This window comes from Humulus lupulus, chromosome 5 (genome assembly GCF_963169125.1).
Source record: "Humulus lupulus chromosome 5, drHumLupu1.1, whole genome shotgun sequence".
Lineage (NCBI taxonomy): Eukaryota > Viridiplantae > Streptophyta > Magnoliopsida > Rosales > Cannabaceae > Humulus > Humulus lupulus.
In genome coordinates this window covers 190,905,977-190,929,975 of record NC_084797.1, presented here as the reverse complement: position 1 = coordinate 190,929,975, position 23,999 = coordinate 190,905,977, and the positions used below count along the sequence as shown (strand labels likewise).

The 23,999-nt window shown below is 33.4% G+C and overlaps 1 long non-coding RNA gene across 5 annotated transcripts; it reads left to right on the top strand.

Annotated features, from left to right (window-relative positions):
- The first annotated feature begins 1,674 nt into the window (after nt 1-1,674).
- LOC133777964 (uncharacterized) lies at nt 1,675-15,624 on the top strand. 5 transcript variants are annotated; one of them, XR_009868935.1, is made up of 6 exons: nt 1,675-1,877; nt 1,988-2,043; nt 3,769-3,812; nt 4,422-5,259; nt 12,514-12,604; nt 12,695-12,709. It is a non-coding gene; the product is annotated as an uncharacterized LOC133777964 (long non-coding RNA). The 5 variants fall into 5 exon arrangements; XR_009868934.1 differs by having other exon boundaries at nt 12,687-12,701; XR_009868933.1 differs by lacking the exons at nt 12,514-12,604; nt 12,695-12,709 and adding an exon at nt 15,427-15,624 and having other exon boundaries at nt 1,677-1,877.
- The last annotated feature ends 8,375 nt before the right edge of the window (nt 15,625-23,999 follow it).

The window sequence follows — 23,999 nt, the reverse complement described above, 5'->3', positions numbered from 1 at the left end:
TAGACTTTGTACACCTCTTCTGATTTATTTAAACAATTGCTAATTTCCCTAGTTGTTTCTTGTTAAGAACATCATCACTTCATCTAAAAAAATCAACCACTAGTGCAGCCTACAGGTGGCCATTCATGTTTATGGGTCGTGTTTGTATACGTATTGAGGCTCCTGTATTATAAGAAAATGTTTAATCTAGATCTGATCCATTTATAAATCGTGTCGAAAACTAAAATCCAAACCCGACTTGTTTATAAATGGGTTGATCCGACATGACCCGTGTAACTCGTTTATATAAAGACTGTGTTAAATTTGGGTCAATCTATCAACAAATTAACCTTTTTATGACACGTTTATGTAGTGCAGAATTTTTTATTTTATTTTATTTTATTTGTTAATTCTTAAGTGTTAGAATTTTATTTTATTTATTTGAATGTTTTGTATTAATTGTGTGAATAGAATTTTAATTATTTTATATTATGAATTTACTTATGAGTTTTGATTGTGTTGAAGAAGGTGGATGCTTAGTAGTGATAGACATGAGCACTTAAGTGTGTGTTGTTGGTAAAAACTTTAATCTGTATTTAGCCCTAATTAATTCATGAGAATCAAATAATAGAATTAAAGATTAGCGGAAGCGTACCGGAGTCCATAGAATTGATTTTGAATGGTATGATCTTCCAATTTTTGCATCAATATTTCTCTCTGGAACCTCAGTTTCTTGATGATGAAGATTCAAGAATAAAGATACGATATATGAAGCGATGCAAAAAATGGGGACCAACCTGTTTATTAATAACTGAAAAACAGTAATTAATAATTTATTTACTATTTCTAATTTGACCCCTCATCAAATCAGAAATTGTCTCAATGGTATCCACATATAAAAATCATGACAATCATGCCCTTAAGTCATAAACTTTATTAAAAAATAGACCACATAAATTTGACTCATTTATATAATGACCCAACACACATTTTTATATATACAATTGTGACCCCAAATAAATAAATTTCTAACATGTGCATGTACATGGTATGTATGGTGAGCATGCAATCGACTACCATGTATTTTTCCCATTTTAGTTATTTATTTTTTTCAAAAAAATATTAAGAAGAGAAAATAACAAAATATAAAGAGGTAAGGTTTTGTACCAATTTTTGAAAGTTGGAAAATTGAGAAATGAGTGTGAATGCCCTTTCATGGCCGAGTAGGAGAGAGTGGGTGTAGCCCACCAATTTTTTTTTTTTAAATTTTGTGCTTTATTTTATTTAAATTATTAAGTGTTGTGAATTATTATTTATTTGTTTAAATTAATTGTTAGAATTGTTCGGTAGAATTTTTGTGAATTTAATTGTAAATTGTTTATTTGTTTTATTTATTTTAATTTTGTGAATAATTGAGTTTTGGTTGAATGCACCAAGGTGCATGGTAGGTAGTGTTGCACCCTAGTGATTGAGTGTGTGCATGTGCATGGTTTCATGGTGCACTTGAATGGAATTTTTTACACACTTTATTTTTTCCTTTTATTAAATTTATTTAGTCTATATAATACAAAAAAAAAGGGTAACAAGGACTAGAGTGGACGGCAAGTGGGAAAATGAGGGAAAGTGAGTTGTCTCATTTATTTTTTCCTTCAATCAAATAAATCAAAATAAAATAAAATAGACATAATTAGGAAACTTACCAATTTTTTCCCTTAGGCTATTTTGGCTAGGTTAGAATAAAGAGGGAAGGAAAAAGGGAAGAGAGCATTATGCTCATTGGAACCATTGGCTAGGAGAAGAAGGAGAGAGAGAGTGTGCGTGAAAGCTAGAGAGAGAAAGAGAGAAAGAAAGGAAGAAGAGAAGAGGAAGAAGGGTAGGGTTTTCCAAAAGATCCCTAGGTATGTGTTCATGTTTTTGTTTTATTTTCTTTAGTCGTGAATTCCCTTCCTCTTGAAAGAATCTAAGAGAATATTGGTGGTTTTTCTTTTCTTGATGTTCAAAACCCTAGGGAAGTATTTCAAGGGTGGTGGCCAAATTTTGGTTCTTTGATTTCTATCAAAGGAGGTAAAGGAACCTCTATTCTTGATTTGGTTCTTATAATTGTAACTTTTATATATATATATATATATTCATGGAATGTGAGTTTTGGAATGATTGTTGATGTTATGTTGCCTAAGGGTTTTCCTATAATTTGATGCTATGTATGTTTTGGCTTAAAGGTTCTATGTGTAAGCATGCTAGGGATTTGTCTATTTACGTGTTCATGTCAATGTACTCTTAGAAGCATGATAGGTTTGTATGATCTTAAATAAATTCTCTTAAAATGTTAATAGATGCATGCTTGGGTTTAAGTGTTGTCTTGATCTATTTTATGCCAATGTAATTTCCCCCAATATTTTGTAATCATGCAAAAAAAGGAAACATGAAATCTAGATGATGAGGTTTTGGGCATAGGTATGATGTATGATGAGATTGTTTGTTTTTGTCACATACGCATATTAAGAACATGCTAGGTTAATTGGTTAAAATGAAAGATTTATCTTAAATCCATGATAAATTGATGTATGGGTGGAACATGAATATTCATAATTGAGTTTTGAAAAGCATGAGTTTGAAATGAAATTTTATGCTTGGTAATTTTGTGTTTAAGTGATGAGAAATATGATGAAATTAATGATTTTGCATTCTTAAATGATTTTGCAAATGCTATGATGTTTTTCAGAAATTAAAGGAAATTTTAATATACATTAAAATGGTGTTTTTACTGAATAAATACCTACAAATTTTTTATATATTTTGAGAGAAAATATGAGATTTTAAATTCAAGATGGTGATTTTTGACAATGTATATTGTTGCTAGAATTTTAGGTAAAATATTGGAAAGTCTTTTAAATGAAAGAAAAAATTGTGTGTTTGTGAAATAATATAACCATAAACTATATAAATATTAAAAATGGTATTTTAAATGTAACCATGAGTGTTCCTTTTAATAGATATGATTTTCTTTATTTTAATATTGAGATTAATTCACTTGTGATTTTTAAATAAATTAAATAGTGGCTGAAAGTTTAGTTTAATAATTTAAAAATAGTTATTTGATTATCACTTATAAATTCATACTACATAAGATTAAGTCTTAAAATAATATAAGTAAAATATATTTGTTTCTCACACCTAAATTTATATTTTCTCATATCAATTTTTGTAATTTTGTTAATGTAAATAAAATGGTTATTTTCTAAAGGAAACATGACAATTATAAGTATTTTAAATAATTTCAAGCCTTTATTATTTCTATGTAATTTAAAATAACAAATGGATTTATTTATATTTTTAAATGGCTAAATAAATTATTTTTATGAAATAAAAATAACGTGTTAGAGGTTTAATCAACATAGTGATTTTAAAGAGATAAATAAATGTAAGAAAAGTATGTTAATGTTGCTAAATCCTTATTTTGAAAATGATAGAAATAAATGCGTAAGAATTATCATTTGTAACATCACTTTTTAACAACGTTCTCACATATGCATGTCGCATGGAAATGCACTTTTACATTAAAAATATATGTCTAATATTCAACCATATGATTTTTACTTAAAAACCATGCATGTAAAATATGTATAAGTTGCATTATTCTTTTGGTTATTTTATGTGTAAATATGCAAATTTTGAAAATATATGTAGTTTTCACCATGTGTGCATGGCCCATGCACACATGGGGTATATGAGTTGGGCACAAGAAAGTCTTATGTGATGCTAAAGAATGATATTTGATTATGGTTATAGGCTCAGTGTGAAGTTTGCCAATTTTTGCTTTGTTCGGACCCGAGGTAAGGAAGTTAGATAGAATTCTATTTATTTATGCTATGCACGGTAAGATTGGCTTATTAAGGATAAATGATATATATGAAGATGTACCATATGATATGATGTATGAAATGCTGTTATGATATGATGATGAATGTTAGAAATCATGTATTTTTCCTTAGCTTTGATATGACTGGATTGCATGTATTTCTATATGTTGTATGATATGTGATGGTTGTTAGCTTGATGAACGTGACACAACAAAGGGGTTACTAAGGATGTGAAGACATAACCCGAGTTACTAAGGATATAAAGACGTAACTCATAGGGTGGACGCGCCGAGGTTATTCAAAGGCCAGAGCCTCCTGTTTTACCTCAAGATTTGACATGGACAAGTTAGCGGGCCATGTTGACAAATATATGATGATGATGTTTATGATGATAATGTTTATGATGCTGATGTCTATGATGATTATATTTATGATGATGATGTTTATAATGATGACATATGATGATAAAGTTAATTATGATGTATAACGATGTATGAACGTGAATATGTTTGTTGTGTTTACTTGTGTGTTGTTCGTACTTCCTTACTGGGGTTTTAGCTCACCCCTTACTTTCCCTTACAGGTAGCAAATAGGTATTTTCTTTGGCACACGTGGTGATGTGGGGAGTTTCGACGTCAGAGTGTGTATGGTGTGGGGGTACCCTATGGGCGAGAAAACGATCAGCTTAACGCCAATTTCTAATGAACAATGTTATGCTTATTTTTAACTTTTCAGAACTTATTAGTGGGACTTGAACTTTATTTATGTTTAAGACATTGCATGAAAACTATTATTTTTATTTTTAAACTATTGGGCCCAACTTGCATGTTTTAGCAAGGCCCCACTGAAATTTTTCATACAATAAGTGCCTTTCTTCTATAAGTTTTTGAGCATGTAATAGTTTTGCAAAGCATTAGATTAGGGCGTTTTACAGTGGGAGAGATTGAGGTGGTCAGCCAAAGCAAGGGGAGAGAAATTACTTGGTTTCTATTTTTAAATTATGTTGACTTACCTCATTGTATCCATAATAGACTCTAAGCCAAAAATTAGGAAAAACTTAAATGGAGAAACTTACCTTTTCCCATTAGCCTAGGTGATTAGATTCTAGGGTATATAAAATGAAAACCAACAAGCCTTGGGACTCATTGGTGGCCGACTGCAACAAGAGGGAGAAAGAGAGTGCGTGAAAGAGAGAGAGAGGAGAAGAAGAAGAAGAAAAAGGGGTGGTTCCAATCTTCGTTTGTGTTCTTGATTTCTCTAGTGGTTGACTCCTTTAATCCATCTTCTCATCTTATTGTCGCTAATTTTTTCTTTTTCTTTTTGTTGTTTTGTTTGTTTTCTTTGTTGGGGGTTCGAAAACTCTAGGTGTACCAAGAGGGTGACCATAATTTTTCTTGAGTTTTAATCTCTACCAAAGGAGGTAATGGAGAATCCTAACTTTCCTTTCATTTGTTGCTATGGTGTTGTTATTTTCTTTATTATGATTTTGTAATGCTGTTGGTATTTTTAAAAGAAACATGTTTATGATGTATGATGGTGTTTTGAAAATTGTGGTCTTCATGGGTTTGTTGTGAGGCTAAGTTTCGACATAGTTTATATTTTAGGGTTCATTGTTTTTATTTATATATTTATTTATTTTTAATCTTGATAGATATGTATATGGGTTGGAGATGTTGTGATGATGTTACTCTTTTGGGTTTGAATGAGTTATCATAAAAAGGAAAACATGTTTATAGGTTTAGATAATGATGTTTTGTTAATTTTTGTTTTTTATTTTTAAAAAGAGATACGAGTTTGATAAGTATATGTAAATGATATTGTGGTGTTAAGTTTCAATTGTGTATGTTGTATTTATGCATATGAGAATTTTTATGTTATTTTGTTAATACTCTACCAACATGATTATTTTTTTTTTGATAAGAAGCATGTTAAGGCTTGATTTATAATTATTAAAAGATTTTTATTTGAATGTTGTTATCTCTTTGGATCATGATGTTTTGGGTGGTTAAAAATGAAAAATTGAAAATGGAAGTGTGTATATGGTTTCAGCCTAGTGCTTGATTTTAGGGTTATGAGTAGTGTTTGACTTCTTGATTTTATTTTTAATTTTTGGGTGATGAGCATGTTGTTAAATTGTGAAATTGAGTATATTTTGTGGTAAAATGTGTAATTGAGTATATTTTGCTTGCTGGTTTTTGTTTAGTGTTATGGTAAATTTCTTTTAATTAAAAGGATAACACATTTATATCTTAAAAACTCATGCCTTAAAATTAATATAAGTAATATGTGATTTTATCACACTTTAGATATGTATTTTTCTCATATATGTTGTAACGCCCCAATTTCTTGAAGCGTTAATTTGACAATTACTGTAATTAATGTTTAAAATAAAAGTACTCTTTTATTTATAGAAATTGATCGTAAATACAACTCAAACATTTAAAAGAATGAAACTCCGGAGTTTCGTAGTTTTCATAAATAAAATAAACAACTAAAAATCCAATGTATAAAACTAAAACATCATTCTTAAATACATAGTAAATTTCCAATGTAGGCTCGATCCCTTATGATCGTTAAATCCTTGACATGTACGCCAAAGCTCTACAACTTATTTCGTAGTAACCACATCCTTGCCTTTACCTGCAACACAAAGTACCCATGAGCCAAAGCCCAGCAAGAAGAGCTGTGTAGGACACAACCCCATCACCTTAACCTGCAATTTAAATCAATAACAATAATGATAAAATAACATAAATCATAACTCATGAAAAGGCGTAGCCCAAGTTGAGTTGAACAAGTATCGTATTGTAATGCCCCAACAAATTCTAAGACATCGGACAATAAAAAACTACTAAGACGTGGCTACTATGTTGGAATTCATTCAAGAAATAATAGAACTTTATTATAAAAATCCAAAATACGGGATCCCAATGTTTAGAACACAAATACATAAAGAAAATATAAACCTTTAATTAATTGTTCAAAGACTAAAAGTGGAAAATAAATACATAAATTGAAAAGACAAAAAAATATAAACTTCATCCTCGTTCTTCCAGCAGCCCATTCATTCTGTCCTCTACCAATACACATGCCAAAGCTGCCATGAATCCATCCCGCCTTCCAAGCTTATTTTCCTACACCATCTAAAATAAAAGGAATGAGCCTAATGCCCAACAAGGAAAATCTACTAAAACATAACATAAATAATATGACTATATCATAAAACATATACTATAAAACATATAACGTAAAAACGTATATCATATAAACATAGGACTACAATATTAATGACCATTAACTCATTACCGTAGTATGTGATAAAAGCATCTAGGTCCTCAATCTACTAATTGAGGTAGGTTAGATCACAAAATAGTATATGATAACCCATCTAGGTCCTCTGTCTACTAATCGAGGTAGGGTAAATCATAACTCTAATCTACGATAATGATAAAAATCTTGGGATTTGATTTATTGTCTAGGCAACTATAATACCCAAGTGACTATAACATAAAACATATTCATATACATATCATAACACATATAGAGTTCAAGGAGTGAAACTAACTCCTTTTAAAAAGAATAAATAAATGAATAATAATTTAATAAATTTGAATTTTTGGTTACAATAGATGCCCAGAACTCGGTCAAAAACGTTCACGAGCAAGTCCAAGTTTTTAAGGGTTGTTTTAAGCTTGGATTCCACGGATTTTAAAACTACATTGAAGGAGCCAATATATTGCCCCCTATAGGTGATATATCGCCTCCCCCTTAGTCCTAAGTCTCCGTGTTTTCCTTCGTGTGAAGTCGACGTGTTATCCTTCGTGTGAAGTCGACGTGTTTTCCGTATCAACCTTAGGCGACATATCGACCCCTATAACTGTGATATATCGGCATACATTGATATTTTAAACACGTTTTTGCACATTTTCAGCACACTTGAAGTTTGTTAAAACAACTTTGACTTAGTAAAACATGATCCTAACATCTGCTAGAAGGTTCTAGAGCTTCTAGATTCATCCTTTATTAAATTATTCATATAAAATCCTTAAATAAACAAGCATGTGACAAGTGTCACGTTCTTAATAATTCTTTCTAAACCTTAGGCTATAATAAATAATATTTCTAGGACCAGCTATATTAATCAAACCTTATGTTAAATTTAATATTTCTAAACCACAGGTTAAACTTGTAAAATCCATAACTATTTCTATGAGTTTCCAACTAAATCCTGAATTAAACATATATCCACGAAAACTAAAATAATACAAGCTACTACTATTACTACTACTATCTAGCTACGTAAAATCCCAAGACGCTACAATTCTCCCCTACTATAAAGAATTTCGTCCTCAAATTTACTTACCAAACAATTTCGGATACCGTGCTCAAATGTCTCCCTCCAACTCCCACGTTGCCTCGCGTTCTGAAATATTACTCAATAGGACCTTGACTATCAGAATACTATTAGATCGTGATTCTTTCACCCCTTTCTCTAGGATGCTAACCGGTCGTTCCGCGTAACTCAAGTCTTTCTAAAGTGCTAACGTATCATACTTGAGAACGTGAGATGGGTCTAACATATATCTACACAGTATCGAGATGTGTAACACAATGTGGGTATTTGCTAAAGTCGGCTGTAGGGCTAATTTATATGCTACTGCTCCCACCTTGTCCAATATCTCAAAAGGACCTATAAATCGGGGACTAAGTTTTCCTTTCTTCCCAAAGCTCTTAACTCCCTTCATAGGAGATATCTTTAAAAGACTTAATCTCTGAATTTGAATTCCACATCTCGCCGCTTAGCATCCGCACAACAGTTTTGTCGGCTCTGAGTAGTGAGAAAATGCTGTCTAATCAACGCCACTGCATCCTGAGCTTCTCTGACAGCTTCGGGTCCAAGAAGTTGTCTTTCTCCTACCTCGTCCCAATGTAACAGCGATCGACCCTTCCTTCCATAAAGTAACTCATAGGGTGCCATACCGATCATTGCCTGGTAGCTATTATTGTAGGAGATTCTATAAGTGGCAAATACTTACTTCACGGTCATCCGAAGTCTAGTACACAAACGTGCAACATATCTTCTAAAAGTTGTATGTTATGCTCAGACTGACCGCCGATCTGAGGATGAAATGTCGTACTGAGACTTAGCTTGGTACCCATGGCTTGCTGCAAGATTCCCCAAAATCTTGATGTAAACATCGATCCTCTATCGAATACTATGGTCGTAGGTATTCCATGCAGTCGTACTATTTCTCGAACATAAATATCTGCGTATTGGTCAGCAGTGTACGTAGTCTTGACAGGCAGGAAGTGAGCTAACTTGGTGAGTTTGTCTACCACAACGCAACCCAAGCCGAGTCGTGTTGCTTATTTGTTTGTGGCAATCCTGCCACGAAGTCCATGATTATGTCTTCCCACTTCCATTATGGAAAACTAAGCAATTGCAATAAGCCTGCAGGTCGCGGATGCTCCGCCTTCACTTGTTGGCATACTAGGCATTTGGACACATATTCTGCTACGTCTTTCTTCATTCCCTGCCACCAATATAGTGCCTTAAGCTTGTGAGTCATCTTGGTCGACCCCGGGTGAACTGAGTATGGGGTAGTGTGTGCTTCTTCTAAAATCTTCATCTTAATTCCATAATCATTCGGCACGCATACGTGGGCCTTATATCTCTAGAACCCCTGTCCTGATATGGAAAAATCCGTAGTCTTGCCTTCTTTAACTGCAGCTATATGCGACACTAACTGTAATGGCCCAACTATTTCTAAGACCTTGGACCATTAAAAACTACTAGTCATAGCTACTAGTATTGGAGAAAGATACATAAGAAATAATATAACTTTATTGAAAACTCAAAATATTGTATCAAATACACGATAATATAAAATATGGCATGGGTACCCATTGTTTAAAAGAAAAACATAAAATTTAATTCAATTTTAAAAACTAAATGCGGAAAAACATGATTTAAAAGACTAAAAATAAATAACTTCATCCTCGATTGACACGCAGTCCACTCATTCCATTCATCCTCAACATACAAGCCAAGCTACCAAGAATCCTTCCACCTTCCATATCATTTTCCTGCATCACACTAAAAATAAAGGAGTGACCCTAATGCCCAGCAAGGAAAATCTACTAAAATCATACATCATAAATCATAAGACTATAATATGAACATACACTATAAAACATATGACTATAAAAATATATATCAGATAAGACTACAACGGCCATCATTCTTCTTGGGGCTTACTAGCTAGGCAAATCATATGCCCATAAATTTATGTGGCTTGTTATCTAAACAAATCATATAAATTTATGGGGCTTGATATCTGAACAAATCATATGCCCAAGGAATATATTCTTGGGACTTGTTATCTGAACAAGTTATATGCTTGTTATATAAACAAATCATATACCCAAGAACTAAAACATATCATACATATACATATCGTAGCATAACATATCATATCATAAACATATTATAACATAAACATAACATATAAGCACATAAAATCTATCCTATTTTCCTTAACAAAAGTCGAGATATTTGAGAACAAGAACGGGATTAGAAAACTCCTATAAACCAACAGTAGAAAAATGTGAGAATCTCTAAGAATAGAGATGAATATGAAAACTAAACCATCAAGAAGAAACTTACCAAGAAGGACCTTCAGTTTCAAGAACTTAAATACCTAATCAATAATCATAAACAAGAGTTAGGATATGAATAAAAGAAAATAAAGAAAACTAAAGGATTATAAAGAACTGAACTTAAGGAATTGGAATACCTTGGTTGATCTTATAGATTGATCTAAACATCAACACCGAAATCACACTATACCTCACTTCCCAAGTGTTAGAAAGCTTAGAATGATAAAGCTTTTATCCCAAACCAGAGTGTATCTCTCTATAGTAACACTAGCACCTTGGAGGCTCTAATCAAATACTTGAAGAATGAAGAAAATGACTGAGCACTAGGTCCTATTTATAGAGTTTGAGGAGTGAAACTATCCTATTAAAAAAAATACTTAAATCCTTAAATAAACATGATTATGACAAGTGTCATGCTCTTAATGGTTCTGGAAGGTTCTAAAGTTTCTAGATCTTTATTTTATTTAAAAATACTTAATTTCATTCTAACTATAATCCAAATTTAAATTTAAATAAAATAGAATCCTAACTTCTGTAGAAAATATCTCTAAATTATCTTATTAATATTTTTATTAAATAATTGAGGAATAATCTAACATAAAAAAATATCCCAACCTCTAACTTCCTAAATCTCGTAACTCTAAATTCACATATAGTAAAATCAACATAACTAGAGTTCTAGTATTCTGATTTAGACTATCTTTATACCGTTAGAAAGCTAATTCAATTATCTACAACTTTCTAGAAATACTACTTTTCGAAATTCATATTATAACTGGGTCAAAAATAGGTTGGAAGTTACAGTACCCCAAAGTTACGAAAAATCTATTTAATTTTCTAAATAACAACCTAATCCACAAATATCTTAACTAACCATAAAATAACAAACTCTAATTCCCTAGGTTGATTTCGAATTTACTAAGCCCAAAATCTTATTGGGCTTTTGGGCTTTATGTAGGCTCGACCCATAACACTTTTTAATAATATCATAATTAATTTATTCTTATGCAATCACCCATTTTCCACAAACAAGGCTACTAATATCATAAACCTATACTGTACTATAATAATCATAACTACTAAAAAAAAATTAAACCTTATGTTATCATTAATATTCTTAAACTATAAGTTAAACTTATAAAATTCATAACTGTTGCTACGAGTTTCCAACTGTTGCTACGAGTTTCCAACTAATTCTCGACTTGAACCAAAATCCACGGATTCTAACATACTACATGTAACATCCTACGTTTTCGGGTACCTTTAAACGATTCGGGTCGGGATTTTTCCCCCGGGTTAAGAATATTATTTTAAATAATATTATATTTTGTTTGTAAGTATTCCATGAGTTATTGCTAGCCAAATTATGAATTTTGTGATTTTAAAAGTCAAGATAAGACTTTCGGTCCTGGACCGACACAAAAACCCTGATCGGGTAAAAATCTCGGAAAATAAAATGAAAAATTATGGAAATTATATTTTGGGCATAAAATACATTCATAAAAGTTAAAGTTTGGTCAAAAATAATAAACCTAAAAGAAAATGGAAATTTTAAGGCATTTTGTGGTAAATGCCTAATTTTGCCGAAATGGGGAATTTTATTCCATGAATGGACCTTAGGTTAAATTTTATTATGTGATTAATTAAATTAAATGTGAGAGACATTAAATTTAATTAATTAATGTTAAGTTTGGTGATTAAAACTTAATAAGAGTGAAAAATGTGTCAAAAGCCAATTTGGACTTTTCTTCTTATGAAACATTTATTAACCTTTTAAAAAAAAAAAAAAAGAATGATCACATATGTAGCAAAGGGTGGCCGGAAATGTGGTATTTTAGAGTGGTGTGAACCCAATTTTATAAAGATAAAATCTCATTTTAATTAAGAAGTCAAGTGGGCAAGTGGGAGTAAAACACTTGAGTGTTTTTAGGATAAATTAGATAGTATAAACTATTCTAACCCCCAAAACCGACCCCCACACTCTCTCAATCACTCTCATCTGATTTTTTTGAAGACCCTCTCAAGTTTTCTCTCAATATTCAACCTCAAGAGCACCAAGGAAAACTTGGAGGCTAAGTCTTGGTCTAGGAAGTATTTTCCCTAAGGTAAAGCTTCACTAATCTAGGCTTTTGTAAAGTTTTAAGCATAGAGTTTCAAATAGCTAATTAACTATGTTGTTGGGGGAAGTTGGTTAGGGTTTTTGAAAGGTTTTGGAGGAGCCAAAGCTAATATGAAGGTCCAAACCTTAAGCAAGAACACCAAAGAGGTAAAAATTTTACTTTTGATGATTTTGTTGTAGGGTTTTTAGTTTTAAGCATTATTTTGTATATTTAATGCTTACAAATTCTTGTTGGTGATGTAATAAGGTTATGGTAGTTGTTTGATAATTTTTATGATGCATGTGTATTGATTTTTGAAAATGGGAACCAAAACCCCCAAGGGTTTTGTAGGATACCCTAAAACAAAACATGTTTTGAGCTGTGACTTCCAAGGGGTCAAACAGCCACTGTATATTGATTTTGTAAAATTAAATTGAACTGTGATGTTGTTGAGATTGAGTACATAAAATTGAGCTTTTGAAACACTAAAAAATGTTTAGAAATGAGTAAGTTATGTTATTTCAAAGTTTAGGAAAAAAACTGTTTTTTCGTATTCTTATTTTCGGAACCAAGTTTGGACAGCCACTGTATAGGGAAAATGAACCCAGTTTTTCTAAAATTTTGTGGACATATTTCTGGCATAACCTATTATTCCACTGTAAAATTTGGTAAGAAAATATTGAACGGTTTGAAAGTTATTAACTTTCAAAGTTTGGAAAAAATAAGGACTTGAAAATAAGGTCATTTTTACCTCATTGTTGGAATATGATTTCACTAATAAAAAATGCTCATTTTGACATAAGATTTTACAAAGACCTAAATGACATAACAAAAATGGAATTGGGAAATTTTGGTAACAATTGGGTAAGTAAATTTCAAGTTATGAACTAACGAAGTATGTAGTTAAAAATGTGAAAAACAGGCTTTTCACACTTAGTGTAAAAATGAGATTTTGGAACATAAGGTAAAAAGTAAAATTTTGCTTATTTCAAGATATAAATTGGTAAGTCTTGAAATCATATTTTCACTAAAATTACCTCTTTGAGTTTAAATGAAATATTTTTATTAAAGAGTTTTTATTCTTTCTAAAAATAAGAGATTTAATTTATTAATAGTTAATAAATTAAAAGAGGGTTTAAAACCCTATAATTTGATAAAATAATTAAATGAATTATTTTTCTAGTAAGTAAAATTGATTAATTGATTTTGGAAAATTAATTAGTCAAGATGGGAAATTTTTTTAACGGTTTTCCTAATTAAGACAAATTAGGCAATTTTCTTAAAACGGTTTTTAGATATTAAAACCTTAAGAAAAAAAAAAGGAAAATGTAAGAGTTTATTTTCTTTAAAAATAATTAAGGAATTTATTTGTATTTTCTGGATATAATACCGGCTAAAATCTTACATATATTGACCGACTAGTCGAAAGTACGGGTTAATAGCGATACCTTGAAAGAATAAGATTTTTAGCGGATTGTGGGAAAATACCATTGTGATACCCGAGCCTAGGTATCGAGACCTTAGGATAGGCCTCCCCGAGACTTAGGGTTTAGTCTCGAATATTTTGTATGACTTTCCTTAATAGGTTTAAAACCAAATAAGGATTATAAATCCTTACAAATGACTTTTATTAAAATGACCAAACTGCCCAAAATAATAATAATGAATTATGAGTGCCATAATTAATCCGAGTATACTGTATGGATAACTACAGTATTGGCTAAGCGTAACTGGACTGAACGTTGGAGGGTGAAAACCTGCTGAGCGCTAAGGACTCCAAGTAAGTCAACTTATATTGTATGGCTGCAACATGAAATGATTATTGTCTTGTATGTTAGTATAGGGATACATGCACATAGATAGGTTGTCATAGAAAGTTGCTTAGAGACGTTAGTCTAGTGAGTGCTGATTTAGAAAATATGAACGGTAGATGTCCGTCATTTCCTAGACGGTTGATCCCCGTCACACTGCTTGATTTTATTTATGTCCGGTTCATTACCGCGACGAGTGGCCATGAGATGAGGATAAGCTGGTTAAACCTAGGGGCGCCAAGATAAATGGGACCTAGGGGCCCTCATGCTTACTTAATCATTGGACGGTTAGAATCCGAGCAAGTGCTCTGATAAGTTATTCTCGGATAGCAGCCGTGAATATTGGCCATTCAGTGAGAGTGCCTAGAGATACTAGGGGTTTCCAAGATTGAGTGAGGCTAAACACCCTAGGGGCAACTGCTCACCAGCACCACTGATTAACATAGAAGTCTCCGTAAAACCGTGTAAATTGGATTACACTCTTGAATAAGTAGCGATGCCCTAGGTAACACGATAGTTACCCTTGATGAGAATATTTATTAGCTAGATCTTAGTGTGGGGACTCGGTTCTCTTTTACAGATTAGCAATTATGTTGGAGGGCGCGTTACGCATGAATTGTTGGAAATTGTCGAGCGTTGGTCTCGAATTATGTTGTGATATAATATATCTGCTTGCTCTGGGATTTTCTGAGTGCAGGGATATATTTGTTGATAAGATATAGTTGTGATATAATATATCTGCTTGTTCTGGGATTTTTTTCTAAGTGCAGGGATATATTTGTTGATAAGATATAGTTGTGATATAATAGATCTGCTTGTTCTGGGATTTTTCTGAGTGCAGGATTTTTATCTAGTTATGAATTAATTTATCAATGGTTATCAGGCATGACCATAAGTTTGCCAGGATGCTTTAGCGTTCTTGAAATTGATTGTGTAGGGTTCGGATGGGTCCGGAACCCTAATTCTCTACATGCTTTGTTTGAAAGTTGATCTTACTAAGCATTTTCGCTTTCCTAGTTGTTTCATGTTGTAGGTAAGGGCAAGGGCAAGGCAGAGCAGTGAGCGCTGGAGTCTTCCTTGAAAATGTACATGTGGACCGACCTTTTGGGAAGCCTTTTTATTTTTGGAAATGTTGTGTAATTTTCCTAAACTAGGCTCACTCTAATCTTTATAAAACATGTTTGTAACTAAATGTTAAGTATGGCCATATGACTTTTTTTAAAAGTTTTTTTTTCTATGGGTTTTTGAGACATTTTGTTAAATGAAAACATTTATATTTCCGCATTATCGTGTCTTGAAAATCTGGGTCGTTACACTACAAACTAATACTAACTACTACTAGTCTACTACTACTACTACTACTACTACTACTACTACTACTACTACTACTACTACTACTACTACTACTACTACTACTACTACTACTACTACTACTACTACTACTACTACTACTACTATCTAGCTAGTTAATTAAATATTCTGGGACTCTACACAAATGTGTCATCATGTCCTTGCCCGTTCCGTATATCTTCCAGCAAACATGACTGGATGGACAAGTTAGCCAGTTTACCCCTGACTACTACTACTACTACTATTACTACTACTATCTAGCTAGTTAATTAAATATTCTGGGACTCTACACAAACGTGTCATCATGTCCTTGCCCGTTCCGTATATCTTCCAGCAAACATGACTGGATGGACAAGTTAGCCAGTTGACCCCTGACTAGTTCTATTTTGGTATTAATCAGCTCTTGCTGAAGCGACTTTTCTATTCCAAATAATGCTTCTAGATTTTCGTAACTCTTCCGAATTAATTCATCTGCAACTACATTTTCCTTTTCTGGGTGGTATTGGATTTCGCATTCATAATCCTTTACTAGTTCTAACCACCTGCGCTGCCTCGTGTTGAGCTCTTTCTGTGTGAAGAAATATTTTAAGCTCTTGTGGTCCGTACAAATCTCACACCAATCTCCATAAAGATAGTGGCGCCAGACTTTCAATGCGAAGAACACTGTTGCCAACTCCATATCGTGTGTTGGATAGTGTTACTCATATTCCTTCAGCTGCCTTGAGGTGATCAGCACACAACCCAAAACTTTCTTCGATGCATCACAATATACTACAAACTTGTTGTTTGGTGTCGATACACAAAGTACTGTTGCTAAGCATAACTAGTACTTTGGATGTTTCTGGGTCAGGTTGGTAAACAGAGTGGCTATCTTAGAAAAGCCTTCTACAAATCTTTGATAATAGTCTGCTAGCCCGAGAAAACTTCTAACTTTTGACGGATTCTTAGGTCATGGCCAATCCTTCATAGCTTTTACCTTAGCTGGGTCTATAGCGACCCTGTCTTTGAATACTATGTGGCTGAGGAACCCTACTTGCGATAGCCATAATTCAGATTTCTTGATCTTGGCATAAAGTTGATGCTCCTTTAGTCATGGCATGGTCAATCTTAAATGTTCCTCGTGCTCGACTTCATCCTTGGAGTACACCAAAATATCGTCAATGAACACTACGACAAATTTGTCCAAGTAATCCTTGAAGACTCAATTCATTAAGTCCATAAATGCAGCTGGAGCGTTGGTAAGACCAAAAGACATAACTAGAATCTCGTAATGTCCATATCAAGTTCTAAAAGCTTTCTTTGGTATATCCTCTTCCCGTACCTTGAGCTGGTGATAACCGGATCGTAGATCAATCTTTGAAAATACAATTGCTCCTCAGAGTTGATCAAATAAGTCGTCGATCGAGAGTAGTGGGTACTTGTTCTTAATTGTAACCTTGTTCAGCTCACGGTAATCGATACACATGTGCATGCTTCCATCCTTCTTCTTCACAAATAGAACTGGTGCTCCCTATGGAGAATGGCTTGGTCTGATGAAACCCAAGTCTAAGAGTTCTTGCAACTGCATTTTCAATTCCTTGAGTTCTGTTGGTGCCATCCGGTATGGTGCCTTTGAGATAGGCTCAGTTCCCGGTACTAGTTCGATTATGAAGTCAATTTCCCGAGTAGGCGGTAATCGTGCTAAGTCGTCAGGAAATATCTCTGGAAATTCCTTTATAATGCGGACGTCGCCAACCTTTAGTGGTGTTTCTTATGCCATTTATCTGACACTTTCTAAGAATGCGTGACATCCTTTCTCTATCATCCTCTAAGCTTTGAGAGATGAGATAAGCGGTGTTCGTAGTCCTAAAATATTTCCGATAAAACATAGTTTCTGACCGTCAGGAGTTTCGAACGTCACTTGCTTGCATCTACACTAGATGGTTGCGCCATGCCTTGCTAGTCAATCCATGCCTAGTATTACGTCGAAGTCCTTGATTTCTAGCTTTCTCGGGTCTCCTTCTAGTTCTGTGTCCTCAATTTTGATCGGTACTCCTCGTACTATTCGTGATGATATAACTACTTCGCCTGAAGGCAACTCTGTAACAAACCTAGTTCTAAATCATTCACAAGGTTTGTCTAATTTTTCAATCATTCTTATTGAAATATACGAGTGTGTTGCTCCCGAATCAAACAATATTGAACATATATTATTGAGGATAGGAAACTGACCTGTGACCACTTTGTTACTAGCTTCGGCTTCTCCCTGGGTCAAGGCAAGGACTCTGGCTGGAACCATCGTGTTGTCCTTCTTTTCTTCTTGTTTAAGTTGTGGACACTCCTTTTTTCGATGACCTTCCTGGCCACAATTGAAATAACATTTGTTATTTGCACGACACTCCCCAAATGTCTTTTCTGGCACTTGGAGCACTGAGGGTATTCCACATAACCCAACCTATTATTACCGTTTCTAGTTCATGCTCTTTTGTCACCATCGCCTTGCTTATTATCAGGATGCTTTCTTTTCTGCCCATTATTATTGTGCTGGTGGTTATTGTTGTTTCGACCATTTTGAGTCTGACTCTGCTGCTTGCGTTTAGACTTGCTAGCCTCTTCCTTACTAACATTGGCTTGGAGCCTTTCCACTTCTATAGCCGTTTCAGGAGCATCGACGTAAGAAGTGGTTCCAGGATTTGCAAGCTTGAATCCTAGCTCAATTTTGGGTCTGAGTCCCCTAGTGAACTTGGTAACCCTCAAGAAATCACTTGGGACCAACTCTGGTGCGAACTTGGCTAGACGATCGAATTGTCGAGTGTACTCGTTCTAATCACAAATTTCCCTGCTTCAGACTAGAAAATTCCTCCACCTTCGTAGTAATAATAATCGAGCTATAATAGTTTTTGTGAAACAGCTCCACAAATCTAGTCCAAGTCATGGTGGTGACATCATGAGTTTGCTGCACTAAATCCCACCAGATTCTAGCATCCTTCTTCAGAAGTGAAGAAATGTAGGATATGTGATCTGCATTGTCGAGGTTCATGTATGCTAGAATAGGCTCTACAATCCTGAGCCATTCTTCTACCTCAAAGGACTCAGTTGTCCCTTCAATGTTTGGAGCGTGCTGCTTATGAAAATGCTCGTAGATTGAATCTATGTACTGAGCTTGATAAGGTGCGTAGTTCACCATTGGCCAACTTGCTGGGGTTCTTGAGTTGCTGGCTGAGGCTGCAATTGAAGTTGCGGCTGAGGCTGGGGCTGAGGCTGCGGCTATTGTCATTGATGCTGCAGTAGTTCTTCCACTTGTTGTTGTAACCAGATAATCTCCGCGGTGTTGTCCACCGGAGGTGGTGCATTTCTATTAGCAGCAGCAGTAGCACGCGTTCCCCTTCTATGGTCTGGAGGGCTTCATGAGTCTCATTGGCAGTGCTGGAGGCATTGTTGTTCGTGCATGCAGATCTTCGTAGAGACATCTTCAACAAAGTTTAAATAGTTGAGAAAACACGTTAGAACTTACCCTAATAGGTTCTAAGGAAAAACTTAGTCTAAGCCAACATAACTCGGACCTATCAGTTATGATTTCTTATGAAAATTATGTAAGTCATCTTTATAATTAGGGTGTGTTTCTATACTTAGAACAATAAGCCATCTTTATTATTTTCTAAGTTTTTTTCTAACCACCCTATATGACTTAATTCTTAGGCTCGAAACTCGTCGTTGTTCCAAAGTTAACCATATTGAGGGAGGGCTGGAATCAGTAAAATCGTTCCCACTACTATGGCCCCCTAAACTCTCAATACAAAACCAGGTCCATTGATTTGTATCCACCCTCATCGAACTCCGTCATTATTTATTGAATTTATTATGATTGTAAAAAAAAAAAAATCAAACTCATACATGTAAAAAAATAACAACTTTATTCATTTGGAAAAAGATTTTCACCAATACAATCATAAATTCAAAATAAATAAAGAAACTATACAAATAATAATCTAGGGTAAAATTTCTAAAAATCATGATCTTCTACATCTAACCCTTCATCTAACATATCATCATCTATATCTTCATAATCATCATTACTATGACCCTCGAAACTACCTCGGGGAGTTTTCATTAAGATATTGTTCATTAGTGAATTGAAACTTAAACTTAGAGGTAAACCTAAGTATAAGAAAATAAGATCTCATGGCTATCGATAAATCATCTTCATCATCCATAGTCTCCCATAATTCTTCTAATTTTGAAACTACAAAAGGAAAATCCTTAAAAAGCCTAATTACTAGGACATATTGTTCCATGGCTCTCATCATAATTTACTTAGTGGTTTGATGGTGAACTATCTCCTTGGAAAGCAAGATCAATCTCTAAAAGATTCTTTCTAGCACTCCTATTGTATTCCTTGGTTCTCTAACCCTTTCAATGCCTTAATGAATTGGATATCATGATAGGTCAAAGCTCCATTCATTTTGACTGAAAACATAATGACTAAAATGTTAGATATTAACATAAACATACTATTCATAACATAAACACTTACATTGGCGGTTAGATCCGAAGCTTGTGCGTGTGTATCAAGGAGAACTTCATGCATATGAACCATGGGATTTGATACCAACTGTAATGCCCCGACTAATTCTAAGACATCGGACCATTAAAAACTACTAAGACATGGCTACTATGTTGGAATACATTCAAGAAATAATAGAACTTTATTATAAAAATCCAAAATACGGGATCCCATTGTTTAAAAAATAAATACATAAAGAAAATATAAACCTTTAATTAATTGTTCAAAGACTAAATGCGAAAAATAATTACATAAATTGAAAGGACTAAAAAATATAAACTTCATCCTCGATCTTCCAGCAGTCCATTCATTCCGTCCTCTCCCAATACACATGCCAAAGCTGCCATGAATCCATCCTGCCTTCCAAGCTTATTTTCCTCCACCATCTAAAATAAAAGGAATGAGCCTAATGCCGAGCAAGGAAAATCTACTAAAACATAACATAAATCATAAGACTATATCATAAAAAATATACTGTAAAACATATAACTTAAAAATGTATATCATATAAACACGGGACTACAATATTAATGGCCCTTAACTCATTACCATAGTATGTGATAAAACCATCAAGGTCCTCAGTTTACTAATCAAGGTAGGTTAGATCACAAAATAGTATATGATAACCCATCTAGGTCCTCTGTCTACTAATCGAGGTAGGGTAAGTCATAACTCTAATCTATGATAATGATAAAAAATATTGGGATTTGATTTGCTATCTAAGCAACTATAATACCCAAGTGACTATAACATAAAACATATTCATATACATATCATAATACATATAATCTAACATATTTTCCTTGTAAAAAACTGGGATATTGGAGACAAGAACGAGATTGGAAAACTCCTAAAACCAACAGTAAAAATCACGAGTTTCTAAAGAAATGGAGGTGAAAAGGAGATCTAAACCATCAAGATCAAAACATACCAAAAACCTTAAGTTTCAAGAAACTTAAACACTTACCCAAAAGCCATAAAATCAAGTTAGGATCTGAAAGAAAAAGAAGAAAATAAAAGAACTATAATGAACTAAATCTGAGGATAAGAATACCTTGAATAGTCTAGGACTTTGATCTACACCTCAATACCAAAAGGTCACTCTATCTTACTTCCCAAGTGTTTAGAAAAGCTTAGATTGGACAACTTTTAAATCCCAAAACCCTAGTGTCACTACTATAAAAACGGGATTTCCCGACAGTTTTGAACTGTCGCTATTGAGCAACGACGACAGTCGACTAACTGTCATATATGCCTATGTTGGCATAGGGTAGCTACGCCGACAGTTATTAGGTGTCGCCATTGCTGGCTACGCCGACAGTGATTAGGTGTCGTCGTTGCTGGCAACACCGACAGTTATTAGGTGTCGCTGTTGCTGGCTACGCCGACAGTTATTAGGTGTCGCCGTTGCTGGCTACGCAGACAGTTATTAGGTGTTGTCGTTGCTGGCTACACCGACAGTTATTAGGTGTTGCCATTACTGGCTACGCCGACAGTTATTAGGTGTCGCCGTTGCTAGCAACAACGACAGTTAATAGGTGTCGTCGTTGCTGGCTACGCCGACAATTAATAGGTGTCGCCGTTGCTGGCAACGCCGACAATTATTATATGTCGGGATTGGTTGTCTATGGTGATAGTTTTTAACTGTCGCAAAGTTTCCACACCAAAGGACATTGCAAATATGTTGTCAATGCCCCCTGGTTTCAAAATCAACGTAGCAATTGCAGTAAAATAATGCACATAAAAAATTAAATTAAATTAACATTGGTAACATTAACTTTACATTTGATTAATTCTAACACTTTCTAAATAAAAGAAAGACATAGTTCCAAAAAAGTTTGTCATAAAATGAATATTTAGCACAATATACACCTCAAAAAGCTAAATTAACTACATATAATTTGTTAGATTGATTATGTATTTGATTAGTTCTAACAATTTCTAATAAAAGAAATAAAAAGTTCAAAAAATGATTAAATCCCCTCACATAGGTACTAAGTAAGCATGCCATCATTTAGCAAGTTACGGTAGAATATATTTTGCCGACTCTTCTTGAACTTCATTAAGTTCAGCGTCAATATATGGTAAATCTGAATTGAACTACAAATAATTTAAATTATAAGTTACATGTCAAATATATATGAAATTAAAATATAACTTTATTAAAGTTAAAGGTAAACACATTTAATTATTACATTATTCAATAGATATGCTCTGGTTCTTTGTTGTGAAATGAGATCCTAGCATACTTCATGCAGTAGATACCGCACTCTGTGGTTTTTGGTTGTTGTCGGTACTGTTAACATAGACAAATGTAAAAGTATATTACATATACTTGTTAGTATACTTATAATTTTAATCTTATGTTTTATAAAGTTAAATGTTACTTACTTTTGGACTATAATACTTTAGACTTACAACTCTTTTTTCTTTTTCAGTATCATATAGCGTGAAAGCACTATACATAATAAAAGTATTTTAATTAGCAAACAAGTACTATTAAAAAGATAATATACTTTAAGGAATGAAACTTATATAAACTTACAGCCTAACTATATTTTTAATCTCAATGCGTAATCGAAGGTTAATGGGATCCAAGAACGCCACTGAATGTGAGTGAGGTTGAAATAGAAATAACATCCAATGTTCACTAGAAAACAAACAATCAAATATTTAGAAGATGACTATATGAACATAACATTTCAAAAATCAATATAAATTACTTGTTATTCCAGGGACAAATAAGGAACTGCTTCTTGCCCATTTGAATGAATCGATCTTTAAGTGCTTGGGCACACTTATTCTCATGACCTACACTAACTTCACCTGGATGCTAAAATGCGTACAAATGATCCAACCCATTAGTATGTAGTATATCATCCAACAACCTAGAAATTAATCATATTCAATTATAAAAGACATGCATATAATTCAAACTTTAAATTATAAAAGACATGAATATATACCTCAGATACAATATCATTGGAGTTTGCCCAATCTTGTCCATGTTACAAAATTGCGTCACATCATCCTTGAAAAGCGTAGCAATCGTGTTGTATCCAAAAACATGCGATGGGATATTAATCTTCTTGTGGTAGTCATTATCCCATGGTGATACAAACTTCAATAAAGAGGTCAAATTGCTTGACATAGATGCCGAATCATTGTGAGAGATTGAAACTGTCGAATCATCCAAATTAATAAGTTTTAACCATTAAAACATACCTGAGATGATCTATTTGAACTTTAGATTTCTTTCTAAAGTAAAAATCTGTAGAGTCCAAGAACTTTACTTAGCTAGTTAGATAGTAGTAGCAATAGTAATAGTTGTAGTATTTTTATGACTGTGGATTTTGGTTCAGACCAGGATTTAATTGGACACTCGTAGTAACACTTATAGATTTTCTAAGTGTAACCTATAGTTTAAGAATATTAATTTTAACCTAAGGTTTGATTAATATTACTGATATTGATGGTGATATTTATTATATTATAAGGTTTAGATAGACCCAGTAAGAAAGTAACACTTGTCATGTGTATGTTTAATGATAATTAAGTATTTTTGAGGAATAAGTTTATTAAGATCAATATTTGAATATCCTAGGGTCTGTGAGCAGCTTTGAAATCGTAGAGGACTTAGTCAAGGCTGTTTACTCAATTGAAATTAGGCTGAAAATGTGCAATTTCGTGTTTAAAT